The sequence below is a fragment of the Balaenoptera borealis genome (assembly GCF_965194805.1).
Source record: "Balaenoptera borealis genome assembly, chromosome: 8".
In the NCBI taxonomy this organism is placed as follows: Eukaryota; Metazoa; Chordata; class Mammalia; order Artiodactyla; family Balaenopteridae; genus Balaenoptera; species Balaenoptera borealis.
Window position 1 is genome coordinate 28,987,490 of NC_138865.1, and position 27,850 is coordinate 29,015,339.

The following is a 27,850-nucleotide window of genomic DNA, read 5'->3' on the forward strand; positions in this document are numbered from 1 at the left end:
TAGGTAATTGACTCTGAGATCTGTCAATTCTACTGTGTTCTATGCCCGAAAAAATATTTTTCAGAAATGTTCCTTGTCACTTTAAGAAAGCAAAGAGTAATTTGGCGTTTGCTCCCTTAAACTCTCTTATACATACCCTAAATAAACTCTAGTCAACATATCCTCTTTCAGTCCCCCAATTTTTTTAACCCCTCGCAATGACGGCATGGTTCACACCATAGAAAAGGATGTGCTCTGAAATGTCAAGGCTCACAGGTTTTCTTATCAGAACTTCTGTGAATCGAGACTTCCCTGGTGGAGTAGTGGTTAAGAGTCCGCCTGCCAATACAGGGAACACGGGTTCGATCCCTAGTCCAGGAAGATCCCACATGCCGCCGAGCAACTAAGCCCACGCACCACAACTACTGAAGCCCTTGCGCCTAGAGCCCATGCTCCGAAACAAGAGAAGGCACCTCAATGAGAAGTCCGCGCACCACAACAAAGAGTAACCCACGCTGGTCGCAACTAGAGAAAGCCCGTAGCCTCAGTGCCGCCATGAAGACCCAACACAGCCAAAAATTAATGAATGAATGAATTAATTAATTAAAAATAGAAAACTTCCATGAATTAACACAACGTTGCAGAGAAGCCTAAGAATCACAGACACACAGCAGCTAGCCAGCTTGATGACTTTACACAGCTATATTTTTCTTTTTATGTTGTATTATTATACTTTTAGTGTATAGCAATGTCCTTATTCTCAAGTTTCTGATCATCAAAGACACAGCAAACGTAAAGCTATATGACAAATCCTTAATTTTGATAATCTCCAAACATTTGAACAGATGTCTATAGAAACATATTCTTTTTCTTACATCAGCCAAATCTGAGACATTAAAATAGTTAACAGTTCTTAAAATATTTTCTTCCATAATAGAAGTTTATATGAAAATTACTTTCTTTGACCTGAATCAAATTACTTAATTATTTTCGCATGCTAATCAGATTCCCTTTATTATATCTACCCGCCTTTAAATCAAAAGCCTACCAGCCATTCCTTAGAACTGTAGTAACAGGAACCAGGACCTGGCAAGGCCTCAGAGGCAGGTTAAGTGCTGCTGGTTCTAACGGTGGCGGCACAGCAATACCCTAGAACACAAAACCCCTCCGACACGTGAAGCCAATAGTTTCAACTGGGCTTCAACTGGGTCAGGGCAGATGGCTTTGTATTTCCTGATTGCTCACATGCTCAGAAATCCAAAGTGGAGAATATCCGTTCTGCATGGTAACAAGTAAGAAATAGCTCAATCCCACGTAACTGGATCGTCACCTAATCCAATCTGTGCCTCTCTTACAACTATTGACAGTGGTTTTTAATTCCTTCAGCAGGTCTCTCTACCCAACCAGCCTCCCTTAAGACACACAAACCTACGTACACACACATGGTTCATTCTGCCACTTCTCCCACCAATTCACCACTCCGAGGAAGAGTGTATTTAGCTAAACTTTAGCAAGCTCTTTGGCTGCCTGAGGATTTAGAAATGTTAAAATAAAAACTAATTACCACCTTGAGAACTGCAGGTGGCACCTGGTCTTATGTCTCAAGGCAGCAGGTCGCTCCTGCATCATCCAAGCAGCAATGTCACTGCTTGCTCCTAAACTCCAGAGAAACCCTCTGTTGGGTCTCGAATACCCCAAGTAATGAGACGCTACTGAAACGAGCATGTGGGGACCCTAGGTCTACGCCACAGCGTTAAGTGGCTTCTGAGGTTATCGAAACTGCCACTGATGCCAAACAAGGTTCACCAGCCCCTTCCTCCCACAGTGGTCCAGTGAACACGTGGCATAAAAATTCCTTCTCCACAGGTGACAGCCACTAAGGCCAGAGATGGAACCACAGGTGATACAACTTAGGAACACATAAATTTAAATATCTGATACACCATTTACCATATCCCTAAAATGACTCATCCGAAAGGATCATATTTGCCAGTTTAAAAAACAAACTTTTTTCAAGTTTCTCTCCATGAGTTAGCTATAACTAGCACATCCTCCATGAGTATCTTTTCCTGATGTACTACCGAGTAAAAACTTAATAAAAGCCATAGCCTAGATAAAATATATCATTTTTTCATTTGTGATTAACAGCCTTGGAGGGAGGTTTCTTTTTTAAACTGGTCCATTAAACGGGCATATATTTAAATAAAAATTATATAGTTTCTAACTTTAAACTACTCAAAATTTCAAGTACTTTATGTTTCAATTCTATTTCAAATCAGTACACTGAAAATACCCATTACCTAGAAACTAAGGAGAATATTTTTATTTTTTATGGCGAGCCAGACTCCCTATATTATTATTGAAAAGTAAAGTTTCTAATGAACCAGAAAGGAAATTTATTGTAAAGCAACGCTCAAACTAAGCACATGTATTATCACACAAGGTTATGTGTACACCTACCAGACATGTGCAATCTCTATGTCAAAGCATTATTTTCAAAAAGTTAAAAACACAACACGTACAAATATAGAACAAATGCATGCCAAAGAATCATAAACTCATTAATGACTAATCCAGTAAAAGAGCATTTTGAGAAACTAGGAATTTACAGGCATTTATAGAAGAACATTAGAATGAGATTGCTAGGTTACAAAAACACTGATCAATGTCCTACAGGGCAATAAAACCTTTGTAGTTACCATATGTACCTGAAAAAAAAAAAAAAGAAATCATCAATTTCAGCATCTAAACTCCAATCAAATGGTAAATGACCAAGTCAGACATGGGTGCATTCTTCTAGGTAATTAAACAATCATGTGGGCCTATTAAACAATGTTCCTGCATAATGTCAAAAGGTCACTCTATCATACCCTCTCTTTTTTTAACTTTTTATTTTACATTGGAGTCTAGTTGATTTACAATGTTGTGTTAGTTTTTACAGTATTTACAAGTTGTGTATAACTTTAATTAGCACACAGATTTTAACCTTATGCCATAGAACTCAAACTGGAAAAAACAAGTATGATATTTTGAAGGAACGTATTACATATGGTTTCCTGCCTCTCAGAAATAGGTAGACATAAATAATTCAGTTTTTAAAAGTTATTCAATATGATGCAACAGAGCCTATAGCAATCAGCACCGCAACGGTCCCCAGGTAGGCAGACTGAGTGGGGACACTTTGGAAGTTACTCTGAAGAACTTTGTATGTTGAAGCCAAGCCTTTAAAGGCTCTGAAAAGTTAAGTGGGAAGAAGATCCAGAGGTTAATTTCATATTTGTTTTTCAGGATTAGAATTAGAATTGCAGGTAAACCCTGGATCTATTCATTCCAAATTGTTTGAACTCTTTTATACTTTTATAAGTATACTTTTGTATTCAAATTCTGATTTTGATTTAAAGGGAAAAATTCAAATTCAAATTTGCTCAGTTAATTGAGATTTTTGTCAGTGAATATGTCCTTTATTTAGTACTCTTGAATGATTTGGGGTTTTTTTTCCAAATCAACTCAAAGGAGCAGACATTCTTGAGCTCCAGTCTTCTCCCCAGAACAGGCTTTCAGGCGTGGGAGGGCCACTGATAATGTGGCTTTAGGGTCATTTTGTTTGTTTGCTTAAAGAGTCTCCCCCAGTTGCATAAGCTTCAGGACCCTCACAGCTCTAGCCTTGCCTGTCACTCTGTGTTGATAGTCACATGGACTTTGTAAGTTTTTTTGGAGAAAAAAATGTTGTTGTTTTCCCGAAGTTTTCAAACATATTCTGACCTCAGTATTTCTGGGAAGTTTATTCAAATATGATTTAAAAAAAAAAACGGTCCGTTTACCCGTTTGTTGAAGACTCTTTCCAACAAGTCCAAGCTCCAGTGCTTACTAAATACCTCTCTCCATATTCTATGCTCATTTTCCCCAACAGGTTTCACTGAATCACGAATGGATTCCCCATTCACCTGCTCTAGGGGCACATCTTCTGATAGGCTCCCTCCCTAAACCAAGGAACATATTACATATGGTCTAATGCCTTTCAGAAATAGGTAGACATAAGTAATTCAATCTAAATATCAACCAAAATACTGACATTTTCTTATTCAGATTATATCTCTTCTTCCTCCCCAAAGATCTGAAAATTCGTAAAGAAACAGTAGATTCACAAGGATAATCCTGATTAACTTGGAGGATTCGACTCACTCTAGAAAACCACTAAGCACACTATTGAGACAAAAAGAAGCCTGCACCAATTAAAACAGTAGCAGGATTTTAGTCCATATTACCCAAGGTGAAAACTTCTTTATGGACTGTATTGTCTTAGCACACATGGCATTACTTGAGATTGACTGTGCTCACATAGCAATAGAATATGTTGATGACACTTAGCAAATAATTACAAAGAATCTGTGCCCATTGAAATGACAGGAGTTCTGACAAACAATACCCTTGAGAAGAGACATTGGATAAACACACTATTAGACATTCACTTAAATCAATTCTCACGATTTTATACTTCTTAGCAGTTGTAGCATTATGTTCAGTTCCTCCATTCTGCAATTCATGTATTTTTATACCAAATTCTTAAGGTTAATCATGTTATTGGGTTAGGATAATTTATACAACAAGTGTCTCACTATTATACTGTGTATGTTATTTTTCTTTTCAAAGAATAATATTGTGTGATAATATCTATTAGAGGATCATATTAATAAACTTTCATTAAAGATGATACAGTAACACTTTAGCACATAAGGAGCCATTGCTCCAGTGAAGAAAGGATTCAAATCTGATACAAATCTTCAAATTGAGGTGCTAATATATTTGCCTAGATCAAGCACTAGGTATTACATGAAGAGCACATGTTTGTCTCCCATGCTGGCCAACAAAATGGGCTTGATCTGCTCCCCCAACCAAGGGCAGAGATCTCTCATACATATGCAGGACATAACAGGGAGGAGACATTGTTGGATAAAAACAAATCCTGATTACCACTCCTAGAACAGTGATTCAAGTTGTGTGCCCCACCTGGAGTGGGCCAGAAATACATCTTTTATTCTCACAACAAGAAGGGCACTTTTGACAGGGGAAGGAAACAAAAGAAGACTTCTAGAGAAAATTACAAGTACTGAGATTTAACAAGGTGCGGATGAGTGTGTAACACTCACTAAATTGAACCCCTGGGTCTATAAATATCATCCTTTACGTCAAATAATCACCATCAACAGCGGCTGAAATGTCTAACACTGGCTTCAGTCCTTTTCAGAGACTTCAGTCCTTTTTCTTTTCACTGGGGAGTAGAGTTAGGGAGGACAGCAGCTACTAGCTATAGCTGGTACTTTACTTATATGGGGAAAATAATTCAGCTGTAAATTAACTTCCAATTGTGTTGTTCCTTAATCGGGAAAGAGTGAACATTACTCCTCAAAGTGACATGCGATCCAGGAGACAGATTTACAATACTAAATATGCAATCAAAATACTGACATTTTCTTATTCAGATTATATCTCTTCTTCCTCCCCCCCCCCCCAAAAAGATCTGAAAGTTCATAAACAAATAGTAGATTCACAGGGATAATCCTAAAACAGAGAGCTACTGCCCTCTTCCACTTGTGGCTCATGGTAGGAAGTGAGCAAACCAACCACTGTCTGCACAACAACTTCTGGAAAACAGGGCTCTAACTTGGAATCTATATTCTAACTTCCTCTTGCATTCCATTTAAGAGGATAACTCCATTAGATTAACACTTTCATCTTGACTAAATACAAAGAGTTCTAGAAGGCAGACCAAGTAGAGATGCACAATTTTTAAATATCAGGTCCTAGAGGATGCTGTCCATTCAACTTGTTTTATCTTCAAAAAGACAGAGAATAAGAGTAAAAAAAAAAAAGCCCATGTTTTTGGCTATTTAGAAACATTACTCTCGCCCTGTGTAGACTCCTCCTGACTTAAAATTTCCCATTAATTATAAAGATTCATGTCAAAACATGGATAATTTCTGAGATGTCAAATGTTTCAACCAAGTCCTGTATGAGAGTATGTCTTATGCCAGAACCTCACCCAGGTTGACCCCCCCCCCCGCCCCCCGTCTGACTAATTTACTACTGAGAACCAGTTGTAAATAGAGGAAAAATGTCACTGTATCCTTTTGGGGAGAAGATCTTTACCTTTTTAAAAATTTACATACAGTTCTCATTATTTTATCAGGGCTTAAGAATATTTCATTTTTGTAAAGTCTTGTCTGCAAAGATTACTTGAGTTCTTAAAACACTTCTTAGGAATAAAAGGTTAGCGATCAAAAGACTTGAGCAAATGCTGGTGTTGGTAGCCTAAATCCCATCCTGCTGGCAAACTCCTCTTTAGAATTTCTCAAATGATGGGACAGGACTAAAAGAACCCTCTACCTTGATTTATGTAGTAACAAATTTCAAATATGGGTTTGAAATACCTTGCTTGTATATACATCTACACATACAAACAAACACCTCCCAAATATTCGAGAGTTAAGGAAAAATCCAATTGGTCAAATTAGCTAATCTAGAGTATAATAAGATTCATTCACCATTACTTCTAATGCTACAAAGGATACTGTCAAATGAGATTAGCAAGCAATTATCAAACGGTTTGTGTACCCTCTATGAATCTTTAAGTCTGCAAAGACATTTAAATATATACTTGACACTTGAACAACTATAGTAGCCATCTTTGCAGTGATCAAGGACTCTATAGTATCTAAAATGTTCTTAGTCATGCAAATTTACATAGGTACTTTTAACTTACTGAACTTTTCATCAGAGTACTAAACACATCTAAATAAAACAGAGGCTGAAAAGTGAAAACTAGCATTGACATTTGAAGACTCAGCCAGAGACCCAGACGAACTGAGCCTAGAGATATATTCAATTCAGAAAAGGCTATCTGCCTGGATATTCAGACATGGAGCACCTCAGAGCATGTGACTCTTAAAAAAGATGCTCAGTATGAAGCACATGATACCTCTGTGGATTTCAGGGAATAAAATACAAACAGAAAATAAAGAAATATCAAAATAACCGATCTTGCAATATCCTGTAATCACAACTAAGGAGACAAGAAAGGCAGCACAGCACTCTGCTTCTCTTATAAGGGAAGGATTTTTGAAGCCATGTTTCCTTTAAGTAAGAGTGACCTCTGGTGACTTTTTAATTGCACCTCAGTGTACTAGGTTAAATTATTCTACAATTCTTTTATACTAGCAAATCATTTAGTACTACATTTTTAATTTCTTAGCAAAGTGATAAATGCTTTACTGCAGGACCTAAGGATTTCATGTAAATGCCCCCATTGTAATTAATTCATGGCAATTGTGCCCAAAGCTAAATTAAAATTCTGTCTGAAACACGGGGCAGTATTTTCTTAAAGGAGACTAAGGCTCATTTTCAGGAGTGACTCATATAATATGGCATTAAATGAGCTGATACTAAATGATGACAACACAAACTTATCACAGCCTCGGGGCATATATGGATGAATGCTGGAAGGGTAACTATTTGTATAAAATGTTTTTCACTTTAGCACAAACTTCCTGGTAAGGGCAGAGTTCCCCAGCCCACCCCACCCCCAGCAGCAAGGTCGGTTTCTAACATGCCTACTAGCACTTTCTTGAAATGCATAATAGCTTGCCTTACTCCCTACAACCTGATTTTTAAAAAATTCTTGAGGGGGATGGGGTGTGGATGTAGGACTAAGGGGGCTTTCTTCCAATCCCTCAAGGAAAGAAAAGCCCTATGATGGAGATTTCAATCTGAATAACACTTCGAAAACTTTTTCCGATTTCCAGATTAAAATGCCTTGAGGTCGGCTGAATCAATTTGGCTAGCATCTTTAGATCAGACTCACATTGCCAGTCCAGAACTGAGAGGTTAACACATCTTCACTGAACCAACAAAACGAGAAACACAGCACATCACGATATACAAGCATGTGCACTTGCAAATGAACCTGAATGGCAGGGTATGTTTTTCCTGTAAGCAAAAGCCTTCTAATTCTGAGGGGTCGATCCTTCTCGTAATTCTGCGGACTCACCAGGTTTGCCGCCTGGGCTCTGCTGCGGAGCCTGCCCGCCGCTGCAGCGCCCGACTTCTTGCTACCCGATTCCGCAGGGCGCCGACTGCAAACATCTACGCTAATGCAGGACCCGGCCAGGTCGGCCAACGATTTCCTTTCTGACATAAATCCTCCAAAATGTATTCATAATAAAAAGAAATAAATGACATATTGGCATGCTCTTCTCTCCTCATCTCCTGCTATTCTCTCTCTCAGGTCTCTCTCCGCCTCAATAGTCTCATGCTAATTTTAGCTTTTACTAGAACTTGAGCTTTCTCAATGAATATTCAAAACAACAGCACACAGACAAAATTCAGCTCACAGACAAGTCAAAACAGGCTTTGTGTATTACAGACTTGACAAGTGGAAAAACCATTGTAAACCATCCTATCCAAGCGTTGGGACTTTGCGATGTTTTTTAAATGCCTCATTTTCAGAAGCAGACCAGTGATTCCATTTGTAAAATTCAATTATTTTTTTAAAAAAACACTAATTCTCAGTTGACAGTATAAGTTTTAAAAGATTTGCTGTACTCACAAGTATTCCCTGCTGCTAATGTACTCCAGGGCTGGGCAGACAAAAGAAAGAGCATCCTGAGACAGGCTCCCGCGGCGGAGTCCATGTTCACAGTCGCCGGGGCTCCCCACCCCAAAACCCAAGGTGTCCAGACAGCTGCTCTGAGCCGGAGTCTGCAAGCTCCCTCCCGCTCGGGGTAGCTAGCGCTCCCTCCTCCGGGCTCGGCGAACCCGCGCAGCCGGCGGGGCGGGAGCCCCAACCTGCAGCCACACCCCCACCCCACCCCCACCCCCACCCGCTCCCACCGCGCTGCAAGCTCCACGCGTCCCGGGCGAGCCTGGCGGTGGCGGGAGGAAGTGCGAGTCAAGTCGGTGAAGGTCTTCAACCTGCGCTCGCTCCGAATCCGAATCTGAATCCGAATCCGCGGTCCTAGGTCCTTCACCGGCAGGTTTCCCACTCTGAACAGCTGAGCAGTTCAGTGGACTTCAGTCTGAGACCGAGCTTCACCAGGCTGATGATGCTTGAGCATTAACACTGATGCTAGGAAAAATGTGAGTTTCTTTTTTTTTGGTTGAAAAGAAGTTAGGACAAGTAACTAACCCGGTTTGAAGAAAATATTTACATGTACTGAGAACTGTTGTAAAAAAGACTGCTTTTGTTTTCCCAACTCATTTAATGATTCATATTTAAAAATAAAAACCTAAAGAACCTTATTATGGTAATCATTTCGAAATATATACGGTTATATATACAGTGTTATGTGTCAAAATACATCTCAGTAAAGCTGGAAAAAATTAAAATTAAAAAATAATTAATTAAAACACCGACCCGACTTCTACTATAATGTCAGCATTTTATTATGTATATTCCTACTTGGAGATTTGAGAATTGTGGTCAGCAGATATATAAAACTAAAAACTGGCATCCTGGGAGAAGGAATCTTACTCCAAATATCATCAGGGAAGTGACCTTATGTTAAGTAGGTAAATTGAATAGACTTAATTGAAGAATGAAGAGTTTTGAATCAACTTCTATATACTGTATGTGTATTCCTTTCCATTCAAATTCTTTAATACAATTACCCAAAAGTTCATATTGAAAAATGATGGAATCTAAAAGGCATCTTAAATAAATAAATAAATGGATAGATAGATAGGCAGATAAATAGATAAATTGTTTCAGAGTATACAGATAGAGGCCTGATGGCCCATGGAGGAAGAAGGATTTCAAGATCCATGACCTTGAGGTAAGTCACATGGCCTCCTCTACTTCCTAAAGAGGCTGCCAGCAGATGTAAATGAAGGAGGTATGAGCATGGCATCACTAGGATCAATACTCTCCTAAAACTGTGACCAGACTCATGACAAATGTGCTGAGACTTAGGAACAGTGTCCAGGCATTCTTGCACCATCCAAAGTGATCAGAAGATGAAAGTAACTTTAACCTTGAGTAGGGCATTATATGCCTGAGAACAAAGCAGAAAAGCTGTTTTTATTATTTCTATTCTGCAACCTGGGTAAAAAACAAAAACAGGAATAGAAAATGTAAATAGCTTGGCAAGGCCACAGAATTTACAAGTAGAATTTGACCTAAATATGTAGATCCTGATCCCAACTTTCCAGCTTTCTCCACTCCTACTCAGGGCCCCTGGGAATCAGGAACTCTTCCCACCCACCCCATCAATCAGCAGTCCCGGGAAACACTGAGCAAAGCTTGCTCGGAGGGTGCATTTAGAACCTTGAAAAAAGCCACAAGCGGTAGAGTGACCTTCATTTATTAGTCAGACATTTTCCTAGTGCTTAATACATGTCCCAGAACCTGAATATGGTATTTCTAATTTTTAAAGCAAATATAAATTAATGATTTACATTAAGTGTCTAATATTTTTTAAAGCCTATACAACAGACAGTCTGTGTGTGTGTGTGTGTGTGTGTGTAATCTAAATAAATGGTCACAGCATTCCTTTGAAGTAAATGTTACTATGCCCATTTAATGGATAGACAGACTAACCTCAGAGAGTTTAATGGATGTGTCACAAAGCAAGCCAGACTTGGACCAGGTCAGCTGAGCTCTGAAACCCCTTCTCACTGGCCCTCAGGTCTCTGAAACAGAAAAGTTGTCACCTGTGAAAACTCTATTCAGTTGTTCATGGGAAATCCATTTAAAATGGGTTAGAAGGCCCCTCAATAATTGATGTCAATTAAAACCAAAAACAGCAATGCTAGTAAATTACTTGAGCAGACATTCAGGATGGATTTTCCAAGTCAGAGATGAAACAGCACACAAGGGATTGAGATTTGCAGGCAGATGTCCTTGTGCAGTGCACAGCATTGACCACTGGACAGCACTGGGGCTGTTACATGATCTTCCAAGACAAGGGCAGCCCCAGGTGAGGAGGCTTGAAGAGACCAGGCAAAGCAGGGCCCAAAGCAGGGACTTGCTAGCAGACAGCTGAGGCGACTCCTGGTTTTACCCCTTTCCAGCTGCCTTCTTTCGCTGGAGACTTCGTGGCTTTGTGCTTCACTTTTCTTGTTTGTAGAATGGTGATGATAGCCAGTCATAGAGCCATGATGAAATTACAGGTCTGAAACCCCCACAAAGGGATGGAAACTGCTGAGCATTCCACGTACCAGCCCCAGAGCTGCCCTGGGAGTTGGTACCCACCCGTGAGACCCCCGGCAGCTGCTCAGCATTTGTGATCCTCAGCTTCGTTGTCTGTTTCATAAGATAATAGAAGTCTTACCAGCAGAGAACCGATCCAAGGGTTACAGGAGAAAATGAATGTCAAGTACTTAACACCATGCTCATCCACAGGGCGCTGGATCAGGTAGGCTGATGCTAGAGCTCCAGGCTCAGAGGAGAAAGGATGCCTAACAGGACCGCCAAGGCCTCCAAGCTAAATCCCTGCAGGTCAGGGGCAGTCCGCTGCATTCTGTGACCTGTTTCCACAGCCCTTTGCTCTTTTATGTAAGAAAGATGACAGATAATCAACAAGGACCTACTGTATAGCACAGGGAACTCTACTCAACATTCTGTCATAATCTATATGGGAAAAGAATCTGTAAAAGAATGGACACATGTATATGTATAACTGAATCACTTTGCTGTACAACTGAAACTAACACAATATTGTAAATCAGCTATACTCCAATATAAAATTAAATTAAATTTAAAAAAATCAAAACAAAGGTGAAGAAAATGTGTAGATCTAATCTTGCACATTTCTATAAGTGATGATTCAAACCCCACAAATCACGCACGCGCATATATGTATGTGGCTGCAGAGTTCACACCAAACACAAAAGAGAACTTGAAATCAGCACAAGACAAGAAATTAACTTCCCATGTTCAAAAGTGTGTGGACCCTCATATGTGTAAGTGCAGACAGGCTGCCTAGGAAAGTATATTCTAAGTGAAACTACACCCTTGGCATTTCCTGACCAAAGTCATCTGTTTTCCTTCTCACCTGGGAGCAGTCTGTGCACTCAGGATTCCCTCCCGAAAAGAGGAAGGATCAACTCACCCCACCCGAATGAAATCCTTTCTCAATGCTCTCCATAGATCAAAACATGACTCCATTCATTTTTCTTCTTTATTCAGCAGTTTTCTCCCTGTAAATTATTTCTGCGTGTTTTATCTAAATCTGGGAATACATTTAACTTTACTCTTGTAATGGGAACAGATTTATCATTAAATCCTCTGAAAGAATACTGTGAATAAAATATAATAGTATTTCTATTAGGAGTCATGTTTCCCATAAGCCCCCAGGCAACAAATCCTGAAGAACAATTATGGAGAGACAGACTGCAGGGAGAAGGATTGTCACATGTGTGATAAAAAACACACTGCACGGTGTCTTTGCAGGTTATCTCTGATGAGCTATGTTCCCTATAACTAGCCCTTGGAAGCCCCGGTTTTAACAACCAAAGGATTATGCACCTAATTACATAAATCTCAGCTAGAGAATAGTCAGCCTCATATTGTTACCCGAAAAACTAGGTTCGCCTCTTGGTGGGTGTCGAGCCAAAAGACACAACCAAGACAAAGAGTGAGAGAAGGAAGGATTTGTTACTTGCAGCAAGTAAGTAGAGCACCAGGGATCTTTCCCAAAGCAGTGTCTCCCCAAACAGCAAAACTGGGGAAGTTTTAAGCTAAGGGTACATGTATATTCATGAAAGGGCTTGGGAGGTAGGCAGAGCCCAGGCTTTAGTTGATTGAAATCCGGAGGATCAGAAAAGGTCAACGCCATCATCCCTTAGGTTCCATCTGACCTGGTGGTTGAGTGCTTCAGGCTCATCTTTACCATGGAAACAGAACTGGAAGTCTTTACAACTGATACATTATTACTAGTGCTACTTCTCTTGCCTGATAACAGTCAGCATTCTTGTTTTCCCTTAAGATCCTTAATTACTGAGACCTGTTCAAGGGCAAGCACTCTGGCCAGGCTTAGATCACAAAATGGCTTGTACTAAATGAATAGGTGTTCTCTTATGTCCAGAAAGCCATGCCTGGTTTTCTTTCTCCATAGACCCCCTACCTTATCTGCTTATAATATTTCTTTCCAATTCAGCCCATTTCAACCCAGGAGGACTTTTGGGGACTAACAAACACTGGTATCTAAGATAGAACAAACCACAACTAAGAACTTGAAGTATAAAAGCAATACTGCATGGTATTTCCAAAAGTGCTTAATAAACATTTCACAGGATTGCGCATAAACAACACACTTTTCCTGACATTCTGGCACAAGTAGAATCAGAGAGGCTTAACGTTAAAATGAAGTGCAGAGTCAGCTGTCCAGCATTCTACCCAATTCAAGCACCACAGTCTCCAATATCATCTTGCACACATGTCCACTGATGGCAGCAGCTGAGGTGCATACATATAGAGAAAAGGGAGATTCTAGAACTTCCTTCTATCATATCACAAAGAAGGATAAATTCACAGAATCAACTACATGAGTGTCCAGGAAAAAAAATTCTTTTTTTTTTTAAACTTTTTAAATTGAGATATATTATACCCTTTAAACAAAATTTCTAATTTTATGAAAGGCATAAAAGGTCACAATTTTTCTTTACTTCTTTGGGGTAGGAAGAGGGAGGCAGAGTTGAGTGGATCCTTAAAAGTCCTTTTCTAATTTAAAATTAAAATCAACATCTGATCTTGACCTAAGAATTTTTCTATTGAGGTATAATTGACATAGAACACTATATTAGTTTCAGGTGTACAATTCAATGATTGGACATTTGTGTGTATTGCAAAATGAACATCACAGTAAGTCTGGTTACCATCAATCATCATACACAGTCACAGATTGTTTTCTTTCTTCTTGTGATGAGAACTTTTAAGATTTACTTGCAGCAACTTGTAAATATGCAATACAGTATTAATAACTATATTCACCATGCTATACATTACATCCCTGTGGCTTATTTATTTTATAACTGGAAATTTGTACCTTTGGAACCCCCTTCACTCATGTCACCTACTTCCCACCCCCATCCCCATCCCCCCAGTCTGGCAACCAACTATCTCTTCTCTGTATTTATGAGCTCCTTTTTTTTCTTTTTAAGATTACTCATATAAGTGAGACCATAGGTTATCTTTCTCTAACTTATTTCACTTAGCATAATGCTCTCGAAGTCCCTCCATGTTGTCACAAATGGAAAAATTTCCTTTTTCTTAATGGCTCACTAGTATTCCAGTGTGTGTATCACATTTTTTTAGCCATTCACCCATCAATGAACACTGAAGTTGTTCCCATGTCTTAACTATTGTAAATAATTCTGTAATAAACATGGGTGTGCATATATTTTTTGGAGTTAGTGTTTTCATTTTCTTTGTACAAATACACAGAAGTGAAATTGCTGGATCATATGGTAGTCCCAGTTTTGATCTTTTGAGGAAACTCCATGCTATTTTCGATACTGTCTGTACCAATTTACATTCCCACCAAGAGTGCACAAGTGTCTCCTTCTCTCCACATCCTTGCCAACACTTGTTATTTCTTATCTTTTGATGATAATCATACAAACAGGTGTGAAGTGATATCTCATTGTGGTTTCGATTTGCATTTCCCTGATGATTAGTGACGTTGAACATCTTTTACTATACCTGTTGGTCAACTGTATGTGTTCTTTGGAAAAATGTCTATTCAGATCCTTTGCCCATTTTTAATTAGATTGTTTATTTGCTATTGAGTTATGCGAGATCTTTATATATATTAGATATTAGCCCATTATCAGATACATGATTTGCAAATATTTCTCCCATTCAATTGGTTGCCTTTTCATTTTGTTGATGGTTTCCTTTACTGTACAAAAGCTTTTTAGTTTGATGTAGTCTCACTTGTTTATTTTTACTTTTATTGCCTTTGCTTTTGGTGTCATATCCAAAAAATCATGGCCATGACCAATGTCCAGGAGCTTACCGTATATGTTTTCTTCTAGGAGTTTTATGATTTCAGGTCTTAAATTCAAGTCTTTATTCCATTTTGAGTTAATTTTTGTATGGTGTAAGGTAGTAGTCTAGTTTTATTCTTTTGCATGTGGCTGTCCAGTTTTGCCAACACCATTTGTTGAACAGACTGTCCTTTCCCCATTGTATATTCTTGGCTCCTTTGTGATAAATTAAGTGACCATATATGTGTGCGTTTATTTCTGAGCTCTCTATTCTGCTCCATTCATCCATGTGCCTGTTTTTATACCAATACCATACCATAGTTTTGTAATATAACTTAAAATCAGGAAGCATGATGCTTCCAGCTTTGTTCTCTCTTAAGATTGCTTTGGTTATTCAGGGTGTTTTGTGGCTCCTTACACATTTTAGGATTTTTTTGCTCTGTTTCTGTGTAAAATGCCATTGGAATTTTGATAGGGATTGAATTGAATCTGTAGATTGCTTCTGGTAGTATGGACAGTTTAACAATATTAATTCTTCTAATCTATGAGCCACAGAATATCTTTCCATTTATTTGTGTCTTCTTCAGTTACTTTCATCAGTGTCTTATAGTTTTCAATGTACAGGTCTTTCACCTCCATGGTTAAATTTATTCATAGGTATTTTATTCTTTTGATGCAATTGTAAGTGGTATTGTTTTATTACTAGCATATAGAAATGCAACCAATTTTTGTATATTGATTTTGTATTCTGCAACATTACTAAAGTTGTTTATTAGTTCTAACTGTTTTTTTGGTGGAGTCTTTAGAGTTTTCTATATATAATATCATGTCATCTGCAAATATTGACAATTTTACTTCTTCCTTTCCAGCTGGGTGCTGCTGATTGCTTTTTTTTTTTTTTTTTTTTGCCTAATTACTCTGACTAGGACTTCTAATACTATGTTGAATAAAAGTGGCGAGAGTGGGCATCTTTCTCTTATTCTTGATCTTAGAGGAAAAGCGCAGAGTATGACATCAGCTATGGGCTTCTCATATACGGCCTTTATTGTGTTATAACCAATTTGATTTTATTGCACAGAATTGAATCTAAATTCAACCATAAGCATTTTCATGATTATCATTAAAAGTCTTTTTAAATTGAAAACAAGACTGAGAACTTGTAATAGTGCTGGATAATTAAAAAAATACACCCTTAAGGATTAAGTTTATTCCATAATTCCAGTGATATTTTTTTAGGCTGAAGTACTGATGAATGAAGTACTCCAATGTAGAGGAATCTTGAAAATACTCTGAGTGAAATTAGTCAGTCATAAGGAACCATATATTATATGAGCCCATTGATATGAAATGTCAGAAAGGACAAACCTATAGAGACAGAAAGTAGATGAGTGTTTGCTTGGGGCTGTGGGAGATGGGAGACTTGTAGGCTAGAAAAAGAAAGATCTCTTTTTTGGGAAATTGATAAAATTTCCAAAATTTTTTTTATCAATAAAATTGATAAAATAGATTGTGGAGATGAATGCACAACTCTGAGAATATACAAAAAAACAATTGAATTGGACACTTTAAGTAGGTGAATTGTACAGTAGGTGAATTATATCTCAAAGCTGTTTTTAAAAAGGAATACAGAAACTCTAGAAAAACATTGAATCCATTGACATCTACTTTACCACACTATTCCAAAGAGAAATGTAACTGAAAAATGGGAGTTAAAAAACATAAGCAGCAATATCCGTTATTTACTGCCATAATCATGCTGTGAATCAACCAGAAACCTCAGTGGCAGACACCACTTTACTGAGCTCAGGGGTCTCAAGACCACACTCTTGGCTCAGCAGGTGTTCTGGTCTCCTGCACACCTGCCTTGGGGAGGCTGTTGTCCGCTGATAGAGAATGGCCCCATCTGAGATGACTGGACTGTGTATCATTGCGCAGCAAACAAACCCAGGCACCTCTCACCGCGGTGGCACAGAACTAAGAGAAGAAGCAGAAAAATACAAGTCTGTTCTGATCTTCATGTGTCACATCAGCTGGCATTCCATTGACCGAAGTAAATCTCATAACCTAACTTGGGATCAAGGGTCGGGAGAACAGATTCTGCCTCTTCAGTAAAAGGAGCTGAAAAGCCATGTGGCAAAGAGGGTGAATCCAGGAGCGTGAAGAATGAGGACCACTTAGACCTCAGTCTCTGCCCAGCACAGGGTATTCGTGATGGAAGAAAACTGAGCAGAAATTAAATATTTGCCATCTGGCAGCTTCACTTTCTCACCATTTTCACTTAAAATTGTATCAGAGGGCTTCCCTGGTGGCGCAGTGGTTGAGAATCTGCCTGCTAATGCAGGGGACACGGGTTCGAGCCCTGGTCTGGGAAGATCCCACATGCCGCGGAGCAACTGGACCCGTGAGCCACACCTACTGAGCCTGCGCGTCTGGAGCCTGTGCTCCGCAACAAGAGAGGCCACGATGATAAGAGGCCCGCGCACCGCGATGAAGAGTGGCCCCCGCTCACCGCAGCTAGAGAAAGCCCTCGCACAGAAACGAAGACCCAACACAGCCACAAATAAATAAATTAAAAAAAAAAAAAATGCCACCTCAAAATATGCCACTTTGGCATAAATATGGTTTTGAGCTGAAAGCAACTGAAAATCAGCAGATGCAGGAAGAAATCTTCCCTCCCCTTTTCTCCCTAAAAGCAGGGCATGAATTTTCCCTGAGACCGGGGCCCCCTCTCACGAACCAGGAAGAAGAGAGTGACTCTTGTCCCCAAAGGTGGAGAATGAGCACTGAGGTGAGTCTACATAAACAAACCTTATGAAAATAGCGCTTATCTCCCATCAGGTTCCCCATATATTTCCTACTCACTTTCCTCCAAACCCCCTTTCCTTTCTTAAAAATGGAATATAAGCCCCCAAGTCTAACTACTTCTTTGAGTTTCACTTCCTTCCTGTTGGACTCTTTCGCACAGAAAATATTAATTAAAATAATTTATGTTTTTTCTTCCATTATTCTGTCGTTTCTCAGTTTACTTTGCAGGCCCCTAAGAATAAACCTAAGAGGGTAGAGGAAAGAAATTTCCTCTCAGACATCAGCAATGAAGGGGAAAAAATGTTTTAGTGGTGACATGGGAATGAACTTTGGAGTTGGTCAGATCATCACAATGGTCACATCAGTCATCTATGCTGAGCAACCCTCCCTTGGTATTCTTGTCCTGCCTCTATTTCTCATGGTATCTGGTAGCACTGCAGTGCCCAGGAATGTCATGAGCTCTCTCCAAGGTGAGGCCTATATGCAGATATTATTTTATAAACTATTTCCAGAATCTTGTTCAAGGTAAAACCATACAATTCATGTTCTAAGTTGGAAGGCAGCTCAGCTCACAGAGAAGACCTTTGAGAAAGCACAACATGCTTACGGGTCTCTGGCATGGTATCAATGTCAGCCTCTAGACTGTGTCAAAAGCAATTCTGCACTCCCTCGTATTGACCAAACATGGGTAAAATACCTCTTCTGGTGCTTCCTTCTCTCTGATGATGTAGCTACCTGGGAGCCTGTAAGAACTCACTAATACTATGCTTTCTAAGAGCAGTTTCTGCTCTCACTCAAAATTGTCCCCCACATGGTATAGATGTTCTTTAATCATGTGGATAGCTTCAAGATTAGTTTTTTGGTTTTTGGTATTTTTTACAATGGGATAACTTGATACTATATCTGAGAATACCCTTCCCAGTAATTCTAGTCTCCTTGACATCAGTAAGATATGGAAGAGAAAAACCTTTGTAAAATGGTGTTAAGGAAAATTATCCAAAAGCCTGAAAAAACCTAAAGGGACTTTTGCCTGTTCTTTCTTAGTTATGCTAGGGTTTGATTATCAGGCCTGCCTGCGGATTATCTGAATCTCTAGGCATGTACCTTTGCATCTTTGTTTAACTTGTTATTTACTATTGATAAAGGTATGCTGTAATTCTGAAGGGGTTGATGTTAACTGCTACCTTGATTTCTGTCAGATCACAATACAAATAATGTCCGTTCAGCAGGGATGCAAATGATTCCTTTCTGATGGAAAATACAATTTCCAAAATTCAGAATGTTAGCTGATTTTCCCTACAGAACATTAGCTATTTTTTCTCTAAAATCAGTAATCCTATTTAAGAATTCTTCCAGCTACTCGAAAAGCTTCTACCCCATTTAGTTCTTTTGAATCAGCACTACCATCATGCCAGTTCTCTTATTAATGGGTTCATTAAATCTGTGCCATATACTGATTTTACATTTGCATGAGAGTTATGAGTTTAATTTATGAAAATGATACTTTGACAAGGAGCAATTGTGAGTAGCACAATGTGCACCAGTCAACAAACCATGGGCACACAAAGTAAGGGCTACCTGCATGGACATACACACCAAAAAAACTGGTCACTTTCAAACAGTATCTCTGCTATCTTTTCCCTGCTTTTATTTGGGTTCATAAGAGCTCAGATTTCCCAATATCTAGTAGATATGTTAAGTTTCTCTGTTAAAAATATGTAGGCTTATATTTGTTTTAAGCTCATATATTGTTTTTAATCAAAATTTGGGACTCTGCCCTTTTCCATAGGATAGTTAGTGCCTAGTGATTTGAGGGTGGGTCTGATAACAGGCTCCTATCCAAAGCTGAGATTTATTCTGGAAAGTTTAAGCCTGCAGCTCCATACTGTAGGTGTCCTTACACCTACAACACTGAGGTGTCCTTACTCACCACCACCTCCCTGCCCTGCTTGTTCCCGCTGTCTGCCTGGAGAGAGCCCTGGGGAGAACCTCCACCACTGCCCCACTCTTCCTTCTTTTTGGTCTTCCCCCTTACTTGGGGAGATTGCTTGTACACTTCTGCTTTTCCTTCTCCCTTCCCTTTGCCCCTCTTTTACCAAGTCTAATCATACTCCTTTGATGGGACTATTTCCCTTGCAATCAACTTCATTGCAATTGTTTTGATTAGTGGTTATTGGCACCATTCCCCTATCAAAAAGAACTAATCAAACACCTGACCTGGTGGGTGGGGATCAATTCCACTACGATGAGCAAAGGAGAGCTGAGAGGACACTGATTTCATAAATGGACTCGTGAATGTTTTAGTTATAAAGAGTTTTGTGTCCCTATACCGTTTAGTAATTGTAGGCCTGTGCAACTGAATTTTCAATTAACAAAAACTCTGCATTGTTCAATTCAAAGGATATGTTCTACTTACTATTTTGTACCAGAACAAATGTTGAACTGGCACCGAAGATGAATGACACATCCTACCAGCCCTCAACGAGGTCACAGTCCAATGGAGTTGATAGGCATGTACATATAACATGCAAGATTTCTTTTATAAATATTGCAGAGGTATAAACCAGGTGAAATTAAGGCATAATTAGGGAGAAACACATGATTTAAGAATCTCAAAAGGCTTACCGGGGGCATTACATTTTATTTTATGATTATTTTATTTTATGAAGTCCTGTTGCATTTTATATTGAGTTCTATGATCCATTTAATGTATATGAAAAGTGTAAGGTCTTTGTCTAGATTCTTTTTTTTTTTTTTTTTGCATGTAGCTGTCCAGTTGTTCCAGCACCAAAATTACACACGGAGAAACAGACAATCTCAATAGGCCTGTATCTATTAAAGGATTTGAAACTATAATTAATAACCTGCCAAAAAGAAAGCACTAGGGCCAGATTGGTTCACTGGTGAATTTTAACAAATATTTTAGGGAAAATGTATGCTTATTCTCTAAAAATAGAACTAGAATGAATACTTTCTAACTCATTCTATGAAACCAGCATTATCCTAACACCAAAAGCATACAAAGCATTACCAAAAAAAGGAAAAATTCAGACAAATGAATATAGTTGCAAAACTCCTGAACAAAATATTAGTCAATCAAATCCAACTATGTATGAACAGAATTATACACCATGGGCAAGTGGGATTTATTCCAGGTATACAAGGCTGGTTCAACATAAGAAAACCAACTAGTGTAATTCATCATATAAACAGGTTAAAGAAGAAAAACTATATGGTCCTATTAATAGATACAGAAAAAGCATTTGACAAATCCAGCATTCATTCATGACAAAAACGTTCAGTAAACTAGAAACAGAAGGGAACTATTGCAACTTAATAATGAGAATTTACAAAACACCTACAGCTAATATAATATTTATTAGTGAGAAACTAGATGCTTTCTCAGTAAGATTAACAACAAGGCAAGGGGGCTTCCCTGGTGGCGCCAGTGGTTGAGAATCTGCCTGCTAATGCAGGGGATACGGGTTCGAGCCCTGGTCTGGGAGGATCCCGCGTGCCGCGGAGCGGCTGGGCCCGTGAGCCACAATTGCTGGGCCTGCGCGACTGGAGCCTGTGCTCCGCGGCGGGAGAGGCCGCGGTGGTGGGAGGCCCGCGCGCCGCGATGAAGGGTGGCCCCCGCTTGCCGCGGCTGGGGGGGGGGGCCCTCGCACAGAAGCGAGGACCCAGCACAGCCATAAATAAATCAATAAATCAATAAATCAATAAATCAATAAATAAAATTAAAAAAAAAAAACAAAAAAGGACAAGGCAAGGGGGCTTCCCTGGTGGCGCAGTGGTTGAGACTCTGCCTGCCGATGCAGGGGACACGGGCTCGAGCCCTGGTCTGGGAAGATCCCACATGCCGCGGAGCAGCCAGGCCCGTGAGCCACAACTACTGAGCCTGCGCACCTGGAGCCTGTGCTCCGCAACAAGAGAGGCAACGATAGCGAGGGGCCCACGCACCGCGATGAAGAGTGGCCCCCGCTGGCCGCAACTGGAGAAAGCCCTCGCACAGAAACGAAGACCCAACGCAGCCAAAAATAAATAAATAAATAAATAAAAAAGAACAAGGCAAGGATATCGCCTCTTAACACATTTTTTCAACATTGTCCTAGAACTCACAGCTAATATAATTAGACAAAAAAAGGAAATTAAAAGTATATAAATTGGAAAGGAAGAAATAAAACTGTTTTTGTAGATGACATGATCATCTATGTAGGAAATCTCACAGAATCAACAAAAAACTTTGAGAACTAATAAGCAATTATAGCAAGGTTGCAGGATACATTTTTCACATATACAAATTAATTGCTTCCCTGTACACCAGCAGTGTACAACTGGGTTTTGAAATTAAAAACACAATATCATTTACATTAACACCCAAAAATGAAATACTTAGGTATAAGTCGAAGACAATATGAGTAATAGCTATATGAGGAAAAACTACAAACCTGTGATGAAAGAAATCAAATAATTTAAATAAATGGAGAGATACTACATGTTCATGTATAGGATGATCAAAATTGTTAAGATGTCAGTTCTTCCCAACTTGATCTGCAGATTTAATTAATCCCAATCAAAATCCCAAGTGATCTTGTGGATACTGACAAACTGATTCTAAAGTTTGTCAAAACCCAGAATGGCTGACACAGTATTGAAGGGAGAGAACAAAGTTGGAGGATTAACATTACCCAAAATCAAGACTTACTATAAAGTTAACAGTAATCAAGACAGTGTGGTATGGGCAAAAGAATAGACAAATAGATCAATGGAACTGAATAGAAAGCCCAGAAATAGACCAAGACATATACAGTCAACTGATTTTGACAAAGGAACAGAGGCAATATGATGAACAAAGATAGTCTTTTCAACAAACAATGTTGGAATAACTAGACATCCACATGCAAAAAAAAAAGAAAAAAAAAAGTGAATTTAGAAACAAACCTTACACCTTTCACGAACATTAAGTGAAAATAGAGCACAGACCTAAATATAAAACACAAAGCTATAAAACTTCTGGAAGATAACATGGAAGAAAATCTTCCAACTCTACAACACTCTGGAAGAGGCAAAACTATGGAGACACTAAAAAGATTAGGGGTTGCCAGGAATTAGGGACAAGAGAGGAATGATGAACAGGTAGATTACAAGAATTTTTAGGGCAGTGAAACTATTATGTATGAGATTGTAATGGTCAATACATGTCATTATACATTTATCCAAACCTATAGAACGTACAACACAAATAGTGAACTCTAATGTAAAACTTAATTAACAACAATATATCAGTATTGGTTCATCAATTGTAAAAATGTACCACTAATGCAAGATGCTAATAATTGGGGAAAAGGGAATGGGGCGTTGGCAGGAGAATAGAATAAATGGAATCTCTATATCTGCTTAATATTTCTGTAAACCTAACACTGCTCCAAAAGAAGTTTCTAATTAAAGAAATAGTGGCAGAGAGAGTTGTAGATTTGTAGCAAAGTGCTGATTCATGAAGGTTTTAGAGATTTAACAAAAATGCAGTAAGTGATTGCTTAGGGCTAGGAGGCTTGTGGGGATAGTAGGGTGACAGGTATGGGATTTCTTCTTGAGGTGACAAAAATGTTTTAAAATTAACCGTCGTGATCATTGCACATATCTGTGAATATACTAAAAACGACTGAATTTTACACTCTAAATGGATGAGTTATACTCATATGTGAATTATATCTTAATAAATCTGGCTAAAAAATTAAATGGCCTAGATCTGTGTTATTAAATTAAATAAACAGCACTTAATAGTTTTTCTATAGCTGAAGTGTATGCTGTAAGGTTCTAACATATGACTTCTTCCCAGGAAGTCAATAATGTTTAAAAGTATAAAATTTCAGAGTTAATATCAATTTTTTACAGATTTCAGTGACAAGAGAATCACAGATGCAAGGGCCAAGAGCCATTAAAATAGTTTCCTTCCAGATCACGGACTAATGAATACGATTTCCAAATGTCAATATTGATGACATGGAAAAGTATACACTATTCATTTGGAGTGAAGCTGTCGGCATTTATTTTTGAATGAAAACGATGACAAAACCCTCTTCCCCAAACACACACGTACAAATGCCGAAGAGTGCATCCTCCTTCGTGAAGCTACCAACTCAGCAGCCTTCAATGAAGGGCATACAAAAGATGGAGCGCACTACAAATATCCATTGTTGCCACCACCTCAGTAACAGAGGAGTGGCTTTATCATCGGAAGTAATCGAAAGAAAGAAAGAACAGATGGACGTCTGGTTTATGGGGACTCACACAGTAAGCGTCACCCGAGGTGGAGGGCTTGCCACGGATAGAAATTAGGTGTTAGAAAGAGGGAACATGAGAGCAACAGAGAGGAAGACGGTTTGGAGAAGGGATGCTCAATTATTGTATTCGGTTGTTTTATTTTGTGATATATGTCTGACAAACCGATTGCATAGAATTGCATTCTCTTACTGAGTGAAACTAATGAGTGTAATTATTTTAAATTGAGGCTATCTTATAAAAAAGCTGAAGAACTCGGGGGCTTCCCTGGTGGCACAGTGGTTGACACTCTGCCTGCTAATGCAGGGGACACGGGTTCGAGCCCTGGTCTGGGAAGATCCCACATGCCGCGGAGCAACTAGGCCCGTGAGCCACAATTACTGAGCCTGCGCGTCTGGAGCCTGTGCTCCGCAACAAGAGAGGCCACGATGATAAGAGGCCCGCGCACCGCGATGAAGAGTGGCCCCCGCTCACCGCAGCTAGAGAAAGCCCTCGCACAGAAACGAAGACCCAACACAGCCACAAATAAATAAATTAAAAAAAAAAAAAATGCCACCTCAAAATATGCCACTTTGGAAGAAATCTTCCCTCCCCTTTTCTCCCTAAAAGCAGGGCATGAATTTTCCCTGAGACCGGGGCCCCCTCTCACGAACCAGGAAGAAGAGAGTGACTCTTGTCCCCAAAGGTGGAGAATGGGCACTGAGGTGAGTCTACATAAACAAACCTTATGAAAATAGCGCTTATCTCCCATCAGGTTCCCCATATATTTCCTACTCACTTTCCTCCAAACCCCCTTTCCTTTCTTAAAAATGGAATATAAGCCCCCAAGTCTAACTACTTCTTTGAGTTTCACTTCCTTCCTGTTGGACTCTTTCGCACAGAAAATATTAATTAAAATAATTTATGTTTTTTCTTCCATTATTCTGTCGTTTCTCAGTTTACTTTGCAGGCCCCTAAGAATAAACCTAAGAGGGTAGAGGAAAGAAATTTCCTCTCAGACATCAGCAATGAAGGGGAAAAAATGTTTTCGTGGTGACATGGGAATGAACTTTGGAGTTGGTCAGATCATCACAATGGTCACATCAGTCATCTATGCTGAGCAACCCTCCCTTGGTATTCTTGTCCTGCCTCTATTTCTCATGGTATCTGGTAGCACTGCAGTGCCCAGGAATGTCATGAGCTCTCTCCAAGGTGAGGCCTATATGCAGATATTATTTTATAAACTATTTCCAGAATCTTGTTCAAGGTAAAACCATACAATTCATGTTCTAAGTTGGAAGGCAGCTCAGCTCACAGAGAAGACCTTTGAGAAAGCACAACATGCTTACGGGTCTCTGGCATGGTATCAATGTCAGCCTCTAGACTGTGTCAAAAGCAATTCTGCACTCCCTCGTATTGACCAAACATGGGTAAAATACCTCTTCTGGTGCTTCCTTCTCTCTGATGATGTAGCTACCTGGGAGCCTGTAAGAACTCACTAATACTATGCTTTCTAAGAGCAGTTTCTGCTCTCACTCAAAATTGTCCCCCACATGGTATAGATGTTCTTTAATCATGTGGATAGCTTCAAGATTAGTTTTTTGGTTTTTGGTATTTTTTACAATGGGATAACTTGATACTATATCTGAGAATACCCTTCCCAGTAATTCTAGTCTCCTTGACATCAGTAAGATATGGAAGAGAAAAACCTTTGTAAAATGGTGTTAAGGAAAATTATCCAAAAGCCTGAAAAAACCTAAAGGGACTTTTGCCTGTTCTTTCTTAGTTATGCTAGGGTTTGATTATCAGGCCTGCCTGCGGATTATCTGAATCTCTAGGCATGTACCTTTGCATCTTTGTTTAACTTGTTATTTACTATTGATAAAGGTATGCTGTAATTCTGAAGGGGTTGATGTTAACTGCTACCTTGATTTCTGTCAGATCACAATACAAATAATGTCCGTTCAGCAGGGATGCAAATGATTCCTTTCTGATGGAAAATACAATTTCCAAAATTCAGAATGTTAGCTGATTTTCCCTACAGAACATTAGCTATTTTTTCTCTAAAATCAGTAATCCTATTTAAGAATTCTTCCAGCTACTCGAAAAGCTTCTACCCCATTTAGTTCTTTTGAATCAGCACTACCATCATGCCAGTTCTCTTATTAATGGGTTCATTAAATCTGTGCCATATACTGATTTTACATTTGCATGAGAGTTATGAGTTTAATTTATGAAAATGATACTTTGACAAGGAGCAATTGTGAGTAGCACAATGTGCACCAGTCAACAAACCATGGGCACACAAAGTAAGGGCTACCTGCATGGACATACACACCAAAAAAACTGGTCACTTTCAAACAGTATCTCTGCTATCTTTTCCCTGCTTTTATTTGGGTTCATAAGAGCTCAGATTTCCCAATATCTAGTAGATATGTTAAGTTTCTCTGTTAAAAATATGTAGGCTTATATTTGTTTTAAGCTCATATATTGTTTTTAATCAAAATTTGGGACTCTGCCCTTTTCCATAGGATAGTTAGTGCCTAGTGATTTGAGGGTGGGTCTGATAACAGGCTCCTATCCAAAGCTGAGATTTATTCTGGAAAGTTTAAGCCTGCAGCTCCATACTGTAGGTGTCCTTACACCTACAACACTGAGGTGTCCTTACTCACCACCACCTCCCTGCCCTGCTTGTTCCCGCTGTCTGCCTGGAGAGAGCCCTGGGGAGAACCTCCACCACTGCCCCACTCTTCCTTCTTTTTGGTCTTCCCCCTTACTTGGGGAGATTGCTTGTACACTTCTGCTTTTCCTTCTCCCTTCCCTTTGCCCCTCTTTTACCAAGTCTAATCATACTCCTTTGATGGGACTATTTCCCTTGCAATCAACTTCATTGCAATTGTTTTGATTAGTGGTTATTGGCACCATTCCCCTATCAAAAAGAACTAATCAAACACCTGACCTGGTGGGTGGGGATCAATTCCACTACGATGAGCAAAGGAGAGCTGAGAGGACACTGATTTCATAAATGGACTCGTGAATGTTTTAGTTATAAAGAGTTTTGTGTCCCTATACCGTTTAGTAATTGTAGGCCTGTGCAACTGAATTTTCAATTAACAAAAACTCTGCATTGTTCAATTCAAAGGATATGTTCTACTTACTATTTTGTACCAGAACAAATGTTGAACTGGCACCGAAGATGAATGACACATCCTACCAGCCCTCAACGAGGTCACAGTCCAATGGAGTTGATAGGCATGTACATATAACATGCAAGATTTCTTTTATAAATATTGCAGAGGTATAAACCAGGTGAAATTAAGGCATAATTAGGGAGAAACACATGATTTAAGAATCTCAAAAGGCTTACCGGGGGCATTACATTTTATTTTATGATTATTTTATTTTATGAAGTCCTGTTGCATTTTATATTGAGTTCTATGATCCATTTAATGTATATGAAAAGTGTAAGGTCTTTGTCTAGATTCATTTTTTTTTTTTTTTTGCATGTAGCTGTCCAGTTGTTCCAGCACCAAAATTACACACGGAGAAACAGACAATCTCAATAGGCCTGTATCTATTAAAGGATTTGAAACTATAATTAATAACCTGCCAAAAAGAAAGCACTAGGGCCAGATTGGTTCACTGGTGAATTTTAACAAATATTTTAGGGAAAATGTATGCTTATTCTCTAAAAATAGAACTAGAATGAATACTTTCTAACTCATTCTATGAAACCAGCATTATCCTAACACCAAAAGCATACAAAGCATTACCAAAAAAAGGAAAAATTCAGACAAATGAATATAGTTGCAAAACTCCT

General features: G+C 39.0%; 1 protein-coding gene and 1 long non-coding RNA gene across 2 annotated transcripts in view; both read right to left on the reverse strand.

Moving 5' to 3' along the window:
• Positions 1-27,850, reverse strand: part of LOC309633574 (uncharacterized protein) — a 126,190-nt gene that overhangs the window by 85,339 nt on the left and 13,001 nt on the right. The gene's annotated exons all lie outside the window — the stretch shown is intronic.
• LOC309633577 lies at positions 2,361-8,843 on the reverse strand. Its single transcript, XR_014247624.1, has 2 exons — positions 8,582-8,843; positions 2,361-2,687 (listed from the first exon to the last, which is right to left on the reverse strand). It is a non-coding gene; the product is annotated as an uncharacterized lncRNA (long non-coding RNA).